Source organism: Hyla sarda, chromosome 1, assembly GCF_029499605.1.
Source record: "Hyla sarda isolate aHylSar1 chromosome 1, aHylSar1.hap1, whole genome shotgun sequence".
In the NCBI taxonomy this organism is placed as follows: domain Eukaryota; kingdom Metazoa; phylum Chordata; class Amphibia; order Anura; family Hylidae; genus Hyla; species Hyla sarda.
Genome location: NC_079189.1, coordinates 521,679,463 through 521,690,704, shown reverse-complemented (window position 1 = coordinate 521,690,704; position 11,242 = coordinate 521,679,463). Strand labels below are relative to the sequence as shown.

The 11,242-nt window shown below is 44.3% G+C and overlaps 1 long non-coding RNA gene across 1 annotated transcript in view; it reads left to right on the top strand.

The window, feature by feature from the left end:
* The first annotated feature begins 10,924 nt into the window (after positions 1 to 10,924).
* LOC130290734 (uncharacterized) overlaps positions 10,925 to 11,242 on the top strand; it is a 212,453-nt gene continuing 212,135 nt past the window's right edge. The window contains exon 1 of the long non-coding RNA XR_008847675.1: positions 10,925 to 11,013. This is a non-coding gene — a long non-coding RNA (uncharacterized LOC130290734). The remainder of the gene's footprint in view (positions 11,014 to 11,242) is intronic.

Below are 11,242 nucleotides of genomic sequence, written 5' to 3'. Positions count from 1 at the left end.
TTTCTACGTACAGGGCGGTATGAGGGCTAATTTTTTGCGTCGTGATCTGTAGTTTTTATCGGTACATTTATTGTTTTGATGGGACTTTTTTATCACTTTTTATTCATTTTTTTAATGGTATAAAAAGTGACCAAAATACGCTTTTTTGGACTTTGGAATTTTTTGCGCATACACCATTGACCGTGCGGTTTAATTAATGATATATTTTTATAGTTCGGAAATTTACGCACGCGGCGATACCAAATATGTTTATTTTTATTTTTTATTTACACTGTTTTATTTTTTTTATGGGAAAAGGGGGGTGATTCAAACTTTTTTTAGGGAAGGGGTTAAATGATCTTTATTAACACTTATTTTTAACTTTTTTTTGCAGTGTTATAAGTCCCATAGGGACCTATAACACTGCACACACTGATCTCTCATTGTCACGATTCGGCTTACAGGTTGTGGATCCACTGTGTCAGCGAGGGATTAGCGTGGACCGTGCTGGTGGACCGGTTCTAAGAGGCTACTGGTGTTCACCAGAGCCCGCCGCAAAGCGGGAGGTTCTTGCTGCGGCAGTAGCAACCAGGTCGTATCCACTAGCAACGGCTCAACCTCGCTGACTGCTGAGAAGGCGTGGGACAGAAGGACTAGGCAGAGGCAAGGTCAGACGTAGCAGAAGGTCGGGGCAGGCGGCAAGGTTCGTAGTCAATATGGATAGCAGGAGATCAGGTAACACAGGCTTGGACAACACTAAACGCTTTCACTGGCACAAGGCAACAAGATCCGGCAAGGGAGTGCAGGGGAAGTGAGTAGATATAGCCAGGGAGCAGGTGGAAGCTAATTAAACTAATTGGGCCAGGCACCAATCATTGGTGCACTAGCCCTTTAAGTCTCAGAGAGCTGGCGCGCGCGCGCCCTAGAGAGCGGAGCCGCGCACGCCAGCACATGACAGCCGGGGACCGGGACGGGTAAATGACTTGGGATGTCAGTGCAGCGCTCCCGGTCAGCGGGTCTGACCGGGGCGCTGCAGGGAGAGAGACGCCGTGAGCGCTCCGGGGAGGAGCAGGGACCCGGAGCGCTCGGCGTAAAAGTACCCCCCCCCCTTAGGTCTCCCCCTTTTTTTGTCCGACAACTGCTTTACCTGGGACGAGGACACCGGGAGTGAATGGAGGGTTTCCTCAAAGGCAGGCAGTACAGCAGGAGTGGGAATGGGGAGGGCAGAGGGTGAAGCTTGGCACGGGGCAGTGTGTCACCAGGACGGGGGCCATGAGTAGGCACTGAGGCTTGCCTGACGGGACTGGGAGGGGGGGAGAGGCATTTCTTATGGCAAGCAGAGTCCCAGTTCTTGATCTCCCCGGTGGTCCAGTCAAGGGTGGGAGAATGAAGCTGGAGCCATGGCAGACCGAGGAGGACCTCAGAGGTGCAGTTGGGAAGGACAAAAAATTCAATCAATTCGTGATGGGGTCCAATGAACATTAAGAGGGGTTTTGTGCGGTAACGCACGGTGCAATCCAATCTAACTCCGTTGACCGCAGAAATGTAGAGCGGCTTGACGAGACGGGTCACCGGGATGCAGAATTTATTCACAAAAGAATCCAGAATAAAATTCCCAGAGGCACCAGAGTCTAAGCAGGCCACGGCTGAGAGGGAGGAGTTAGCAGAAGGAGAACTCCGCACGGGCACCGTGAGACGTGGAGAAGCAGACTTTGAACCAAGAGACGCCACACCCACGTGAGCTGGGTGCGTGCGTGCGTTTCCTAGACGTGGAGGACGAATAGGGCAATCCACCAAGAAATGCTCGGTACTGGCACAGTACAGACAAAGATTCTCTTCCCTACGGCGATTCCTCTCTTCCTGGGTCAGGCGAGACCGATCCACTTGCATGGTCTCCTCGGCGGGAGGCCCAGGCGTAGATTGCAAAGGATACTCTGGGAGAGGTGCCCAGAGATCTAAGTCTTTTTCCTGGTGGAGCTCCTGATGTCTCTCAGAAAAACGCATGTCAATGCGGGTGGCCAAATGGATAAGTTCTTGCAGGTTGGCAGGAATCTCTCGTGCGGCCAGCACATCTTTGATGTTACTGGATAGGCCTTTTTTAAAGGTCGCGCAGAGAGCCTCGTTATTCCAAGATAATTCGGAAGCAAGAGTACGAAATTGGATGGCGTACTCGCCCACTGAAGAATTACCCTGGACCAGGTTCAGCAGGGCAGTCTCGGCAGAAGATGCTCGGGCTGGTTCCTCGAAGACACTACGGACTTCAGCGAAGAAGGACTGGACTGTGGCAGTGGCAGGATCATTGCGGTCCCAGAGCGGTGTGGCCCAAGACAAGGCTTTTCCTGAAAGAAGGCTCACTACGAACGCCACCTTAGACCGTTCTGTAGGAAACAAGTCCGACAACATCTCCATATGCAGGGAACATTGAGACAAAAATCCACGGCAGAGTCTAGAGTCCCCATCAAATTTGTCCGGCAGGGACAAGCGGAGGCTAGGAGCGGCCACTCGCTGCGGAGGAGGTGCAGGAGCTGGCGGAGGAGATGGTTGCTGCTGTAGCAGAGGCAGAAGTTGCTGTAACATGGCGGTCAACTGCGACAGCTGCTGTCCTTGTTGGGCAATCTGCTGCGATTGCTGAGCGACCACCGTGGGAAGGTCAGCGAGACTTGGCAGCGGCACCTCAGCGGGATCCATGGCCGGATCTACTGTCACGATTTGGCTTACAGGTTTTGGATCCACTGTGTCAGCGAGGGATTAGCGTGGACCGTGCTGGTGGACCAGTTCTAAGAGGCTACTGGTGTTCACCAGAGCCCGCCGCAAAGCGGGATGGTCTTGCTGCGGCAGTAGCAACCAGGTTGTATCCACTAGCAACGGCTCAACCTCGCTGACTGCTGAGAAGGCGTGGGACAGAAGGACTAGGCAGAGGCAAGGTCAGACGTAGCAGAAGGTCGGGGCAGGCGGCAAGGTTCATAGTCAATATGGATAGCAGGAGATCAGGTAACACAGGCTTGGACAACACTAAACGCTTTCACTGGCACAAGGCAACAAGATCCGGCAAGGGAGTGCAGGGGAAGTGAGTAAATATAGCCAGGGAGCAGGTGGAAGCTAATTAAGCTAATTGGGCCAGGCACCAATCATTGGTGCACTGGCCCTTTAAGTCTCAGAGAGCTGGCGCGCGCGCGCCCTAGAGAGCGGAGCCGCGCGCGCCAGCACATGACAGCCGGGGACCGGGACGTGACTTGGGATGTCAGTGCAGCGCTCCCGGTCAGCGGGTCTGACCGGGGCGCTGCAGGGAGAGAGACGCCGTGAGCGCTCCGGGGAGGAGCAGGGACCCGGAGCGCTCGGCGTAACACTCATCCTGATCACAGGCGTGTATTAACACGCCTGTGATCAGTGTTATCGGCGCTTGACTGCTCCTGCCTGGATCTCAGGCACGGAGCAGTCATTCGTCGATCGGACACCGAGGAGGCAGGTAAGGGCCCTCCCGGTGTCCTGCAAGCTGTTCGGGACGCCGCGATTTCATCGCGGCGGTCCCGAACAGCATGTCTGACTAGCCGGGATACTTTCACTTTCGCTTTAGAACCGGTGGTCAGCTTTGACCGCCACTTCTAAAAGGGTTAGTACCACACATCGCCGCGATCGGCGATGTGTGGTATTAGCCGTAGGTCCCGGCCGTTGATGAGCGCTTCATATCGCGGGAGCCGGCGCAGGACGTAAATATACGTTCTGCGTCGTTAAGGGGTTAAGGACCACAGGCTTTTTCATTTTTGAACTTTCGTTTTTTCCTCCTCACATTCTAAAAAACATAATGCTTTAAATTTTCCACCTACAGACCCATATGGGGGCTTGTTTTTTGCGCCACCAATTTTAATTTGTAATGACATTAATAATTTCACCCCAAAATCTATGGCGAAATCAGAAAAAAAATATTTGCTGGGCTAAATAGAAAAAAACATTAGCATTTTGTAATTTTGGGGGCTTCTGATTCTACACAGAGCACTTTTTGGTAAAAATGACACCTTATCTTTATTCTGTAAGTCCATATGATTAAAATGATACAAAATTTATATAGGTTTTATTTTGTTTTACTTCTGTTAAACAATTATAGCTTTATGCATGAAAATTTGTAGATTTAAAAATGTCCTCTTCTGACCTCTATAACTTTTTTATTTTTCCATATACCAGTATGTTTGAGGGCTCATTTTATGCACCATAATCTGTGCGGTTTAATTAAGTACATATATTTTTTAGTTTGGATATTTACGCACACGGCGGTACCACATATGATTATTTTTATTTTATTTATATATTTTTTATATGGAATTTGGGAAAAGGAGGGTAATTTAAACTTTTAATATGGAAGGGGTTAATGGGTGCTTTTTTAAACTTTTACACTTTATTAGTCCCCTTAGGGGACTTTTAGAAGGAATCATTAGAACTTCCATAGAACTAACATTGATCTGTGTGCTTTATCAATCTCAGAGCCGGGATCAGCGCCGGAGGAGAGGTAACCCCTCCGGCTATCTCAGAAGTGGATTCCCCCCCACCCCCCCGGGCGATCATGCTACCTCAGAAGTAGATTGCCCCCCCCCCTCCACGCGATCATGATGCGGGAGGGCGACATGCATTTGAATTGCAGAGTGCTAGGCCAGAGATCGTTGGGGGACTGGCCTTTGGATATAGGCTAAGATGTCTAGGGGCCTTTGCCTCAATGGAGAGAATAGTACGGTGATTTAAGTAACTTAAAAACAGCACATTAGTACATATATATATATATATATATATATATATATATATATATATACATATATATATATATGCAGGGTGGGCCATTTATATGGATACACCTTAATAAAATGGGAATGGTTGGTGATATTAACTTCCTGTTTGTGGCACATTAGTATATTTGAGGGGGGAAAATTTTCAAGATGGTTGGTGACCATGGCGGCCATTTTGAAGTCAGCCATTTTGAACCCAACTTTTGTTTTTTCAATAGGAAGAGGGTCATGTGACACATCAAACTTATTGGGAATTTCACAAGAAAAACACTGGTGTGCTTGGTTTTAACATAACTTTAATCTTTCATGAGTTATTTACAAGTTTCTCTTTGTTTACAGCCATTGACATGTCGTCGAGGTTAACACGTGAGGAGCGGATAGAAATTGTGTTGATGTCTGGTAAACTCAGTAACCGGGTCATTGCAGCAGATTTCAATCCAAGACACCCTACGAGACCACCCGTCTCCCCTGCTACAGTTAGAAAACTGCTTGCTAAGTTTCGTGAAACTGGTTCAGTGTTAGATTTGCCAAAATGTGGACGCATGAAATCTGTCACTAATGAAGAAACATCAGTGGCTGTCCTAGCTTCATTCAGCAAGAGCCCACAGCGTAGCACTCGCCGCATGTCACTGGAGAGTGGCATTAGTCAAACATCCTTTCGGCGGATATTAGCTACTCACAAATGGCACCCTTATAAACTCCAGCTACTGCAGCATCTCAACAAATATGACCCAGGTCGGCACAAAACAAAAATTGGAACAGGACCCTCAGTTTACGCAGAAGATTTTGTTCAGTAATGAAGCAAACTTTTATGTGAATGGTAAAGTTAACAAACAAAACCACCGCTATTGGTCTGACACTAACCCACATTGGATAGATCCCTCCAAGACTGTTGAAACACAAAAATTGATGGTATGGTGTGGTATATGGAGTACAAAGATAGTGGGGCCATTCTTCATCAATGGAAACCTCAGGGCCACTGGATATGCGAAATTGCTACATGATGATGTGTTTCCCTCTTTATGCACTGAAACTGGCACTTTCCCTGAGTTTTTCCAGCAAGATGGTGCACCACCACATTATGGGTGTCAGGTCCGAGCATTCCTAGATGAACAGTTTCCTGGAAAGCTTATTGGTTGTCGTGGGCCAGTTGAATGGTCCCCAAGGTCTCCCGATCTGACCCCCTTAGACTTTTATCTTTGGGGTCATCTGAAGGCAATTGTCTATGCTGTGAAGATACGAGATGTGCAGCACCTGAAACTATGGATGCTGGAAGCCTGTGCTAGCATTTCTCCTGCGGTGTTGCTATCAGTGTGTGAAGAGTGGGAGAAGAGGGTTGCATTGACAATCCAACACAATGGGCAGCACATTGAACACATTTTATGAGTGGTCAGAAACTTGTAAATAACTCATGAAAGAATAAAGTTACGTTAAAACCAAGCACATCATTGTTTTTCTTGTGAAATTCCCAATAAGTTTGATGTGTCACATGACCCTCTTCCTATTGAAAAATTTAAGTTGGATTCAAAATGGCCAACTTCAAAATGGCCGCAATGGTCACCACCCATCTTGAAAAGTTTCCCCCCTCAAATATACTAATGTGCCGCAAACAGGAAGTTGATATCACCAACCATTCCCATTTTATTAAGGTGTATCCATATAAATGGCCCACCCTGTATGTGTGTGTATATATATATATATATATATATATATATATATATATATATGTGGTGCATATCTGATTTTATCAACTATACCTCAGAAGAAAACCTCTTTAAGTGCTTAAAATCTAAATGTCGAATGCATGTGAGAAGCCTAACACAGTATTACACTTTTATACTTAATATATAATACAAGCTTTTCAAGGGTTTCCCTAATTTCTGCATTTGAAATGCAAATGTCAACTATAAATTTGCATATATTGCTTTAATGTAACAGATAAACAAGTTGACATTTGGGCAGGGAAACTTTGAATAATTTTGTCTCTTGTGCAGTCAACTATGCCAATCAAAAGTATGTAGGCCAGCTAATTCCCAGCACACCACAGGAATCATTCTTCCAAGACAAGTTCATAAAGTTCACAAAACCAGTGTTAGATGCTCCATCGGCAAAAATGACTGCAGTTACAATAAAGAACATGTCACTAAAACAGCACAAATCTGTTTTTACTTCCAGTAAACATAGGACAATATAGTCATATAAGGGCTGTAGTTACTGATTTTTAATTATTTCATTATTATATCTTATAGAGTAACATTACATTAATCTGGCAACCAGAGACTAGTTAAAGTGGTATTCCGGCCAAAGACATCCTTTGGATAGGGCATAAGTTGTCTGATGGCGGGGGTCGCCGCTGGGACCCCCCGCGATCTCCGTGCAGCACCCGCATTCTATGCAGGGCTGCTGCTCCAGTCTCTTAAACCTCTGTGTTTCCAGGACTGAAGACATGACATCACGCCCCGTCCCATAGACATGAATGGAGCAGGTGTGGTGTGACGTCAGGAGGGGGCGTGGCGTGACATCACGTGTCCAGTCCCGTAAACACAGAGGTTTCCGAGATTGGAGCAGAAGCCCTGCATAGAACTGCACAGAGATCCCTTGGGGTTCCAGCGGTGGGCCCCCCTGATCAGGCATCTTATGCCCTATCCAAAGAATACCCCTTTAAATATTGGACTGCAAGGAACATGTGTGTGAGGGTCAAGCACTGGCCACTAGACTGGAGGCTTAAGGTGCCTGTGCTCTAGGGGGGAGATTTGCTTTAGCTGCACCACATTTGCTTGAAATGTGACGTACACTATTAGCGCCACATATTCATATATTTAGCACCCAATTTAGCACCCTGTTAGCCAATTAAAAAAAAAAAGGGCTAGGCTTTTTCTGCTATTATCACCCTATTTTCAAAGGTGTAGCACAACTTTCTGCCACATGCAGGTGTTGCAGTTAATGCCAAGTTAACCTGGTATTGAATTACGTGCTATTTTTTTGTTGTTGTTTTGGCTGCAGGACAAACATGCCCCAAATTTTTAAAAGCCATGCCCCACTTCTGAAAACCTGGTGCTAATAACATTATTAGTGGCTCTAATAAAACAGCACTGTGTACACAAGCCTTTGAATACCCCCCCCCCCCCCCCATGTGTCTTAACCCCCTTAAGGACCCGGGGTTTTTTACATTTTTTCATTTTTGTTTTTTCCTCCTTACCTTAAAAAATCATAACTCTTTCAATTTTGCACCTAAAAATCCATATGATGGCTTATTGTTTGCGTCACCAATTCTACTTTGTAATGAAATCAGTCATTGTACCCAAAAATCTACAGCGAATCAGAAAAATAAATCATTGTGAGACAAAATTGAAAAAAAAAAACACAATTTTGTAAATTTTGGGGGCTTCCGTTTCTACACAGTAAATTTTTCGGTAAAAATGACACCTTCTCTTTATTCCGTAAGTCCATACGATTAAAATGATACCCTACTTATATAGGTTTGCTTTTGTCATAACTACATGCAGGAAAATGTTTACCATTACAATTGTCATCTTCTGACCCCTATATCTTTTTTATTTTTCCGCGTATGGTATGAGGGCTAATTTTTGCGCCGTGATCTGAAGTTTTTAGCGGTTCCATTTTTGCATTGATAGAACTTATTGATCGCTTTTTATTCATTTTTTCATTATATAAAAAGTGACCAAAAATGCACTATTTTGGACTTTGGAATTTTTTTGCGCATACCCCGGTTTAATTAACGGTATATTTTTATAATTCGGACATTTCCGCACGCGGTGATTCCACATGTTTATTTTTATTTACACAGTTTTGTTGTTTTTTTTATGGGAAAGGGGGGTGATTCAAACTTTTATTAGGGGAGGTGTTAAATGATCTTTATTCACTTTTTTTTGCAGTGTTATAGCTCCCATAGGGAGCTATAACACTGCACACACTGATCTTTTACATTGATCAGTGGTTTCTCATAAGAAACCAGTGATCAATGATTCTGCCGCTAGATTGCTCATGCCTGGATCTCAGGAAGTGAGCAGTCATTCGGTGATCGGACAGCATGAAGGCAGGTAGGGATCCTCCAGCTGTCATGTAAGCCTTTCGGCATGCCGCGGGCTGTCATGTAAGCCTTTCGGGATGCCGCAATTTCGCTGCAGTGATCCCGAACAGCTCCCTGAGCTAACTGGCATGGTTTTACTTTCACTTTAGACGTGGCGTTCAACTTTGAACGCCGCGTCTACAGGGTTAATAGCGCACGGCACCACGATCAATGCCGCGCGCTATTAGCCACGGGTCCCGGCTGTTGTTAGAGACCGGGCCCGACCCGGCCCCGCATTATAGATCGGGAGCGGACTTATGACTGGAGTACCCCTTAATCTCTTAACCCCTTAAGGACGCAGGACGTAAATGTACGTCCTGGTGCAGTGGTACTTAACGCACCAGGACGTACATTTACGTCCTGTGCATAACCGCGGGCATCGGAGCGATGCCCGTGTCATGCGCGGCTGATCCCGGCCGCTGATCGCAGCCAGAGACCCGCCGGCAATGGCCGACGCCCGCGATCTCGCGGGCGTCCGCCATTAACCCCTCAGGTGCCGGGATCAATACAGATCCCGGCATCTGCAGCAGTGCGCGATTTGAATGAATGATCGGATCGCCCGCAGCACTGCTGCGGGGATCCGATCATTCAGAACGCCGCATGGAGGTCCCCTCTCCTTCCTCCGTCCGGCTCCCGGCGTCTCCTGCTCTGGTCTGTGATCGAGCAGACCAGAGCAGAAGATAGCCGATAACACTGATCTGTTCTATGTCCTATACATAGAACAGATCAGTATTAGCAATCATGGTATTGCTATGAATAGTCCCCTATGGGGACTATTCAAGTGTAAAAAAAAATGTAAAAAAATGTAAAAGTAAAAGTAAAAAAAAGTGAAAAATCTCCTCCCCCAATAAAAAAGTAAAACGTCCGTTTTTTCCTATTTTACCCCCAAAAAGCGTGAAAAATAAATTTTATAGACATATTTGGTATCGCCGCGTGCGTAAATGTCCGAACTATTAAAAGAAAATGTTAATGATCCCGTACGGTGAACGGCGTGAACGAAAAAAAAAAAAAAAAAAAAAATAAGAAGTCCAAAATTGCAACTTTTTAAATACATTTTATTAAGTTTTTTATATGCAAATGTGGTATCAAACAAAATACAGATCATGGCGCAAAAAATGAGCCCCCATACCGCTGCTTATACGGAAAATAAAAAAGTTAGAGGTCATCAAAATAAAGGGATTATAAACGTACTAATTTGGTTAAAAAGTTTGTGATTTTTTTTAAGCGCAACAATAATAGAAAAGTATGTAATAATGGGTATCATTTTAATTGTATTGACCCTCAGAATAAAGAACACACGTCATTTTTACCATAAATTGTACGGCGTGAAAACGAAACCTTGCAAAATTAGTAAAATTGCTTTTTTCGTTTTAATTTCCCCACAAAAATAGTGTTTTTTGGTTGCGCCATACATTTTATGATATAATGAGTGATGTCATTACAAAGGACAACTGGTCGTGCAAAAAACAAGCCCTCATACTAGTCTGTGGATGAAAATATAAAAGAGTTATGATTTTTAGAAGGCGAGGAGGAAAAAATGAAAATGTAAAAATTTAATTGTCTGAGTCCTTAAGGCCAAAATGGGCTGAGTCCTTAAGGGGTTAAGAGAGCTCTGTGTTCCAAAAAGAAAAGAATTTCCTCTGTAGTATTCAGCAGCTAATAAGTACTGGAAGGATTAAGATGTTTTAATAGAAATGATTTACAAATCTGTTTAACTTTCTGGCATCAGTTGATAAAAAAAAAGTTTTCCCTTTATTTTTTGTGCAATGATTGTAACAGAAATGTATGCCATGACTAAGGGTTAGAAATACCTCAATGGGTTACTACTTCTTAACATGTTTGTTTTATACCTCCATATTTTTTTAATGACAGAATGAATGTTTTGTATTTATTCCATGCCCACATTTCTACAATAAACATTATGCAGTATATTCTACAAAAAAGGTACAAAGAGTTAGCATAAACACAGTATAACACAAGTATAACACTTATTCTATACTTGGCAGTATTTAAAGGGGGTGGTAAATAAAATGAGGGTTCTTGTAGTTTCACACTCCTTAGGCTATGTTCATATCTATGTTGCAGGTTCTGTCAAAAATGCTGTACACCATGTCGGAAACCTGATGGAAACTATTAAAGCTAATGGGGTCCATCAGACGTTTTTCCTGTTCGGTAAGTAAGACACCCAGCAGCTCTGTTATTTTCATTGAGCTGCTTGTAGGACAGAGCAGAACAACAATACTTAAAGAGAAAGAGAAAAAATATGTATATATATATATATATATATATATATATATATATATATATATATATATATACATAGATAGAAAACAATGGCGCAGCACTCCAAAATTGCAAAAAAGTGTAAAAATGTATTCCTTCATGTCAAAATTCAAAGCGA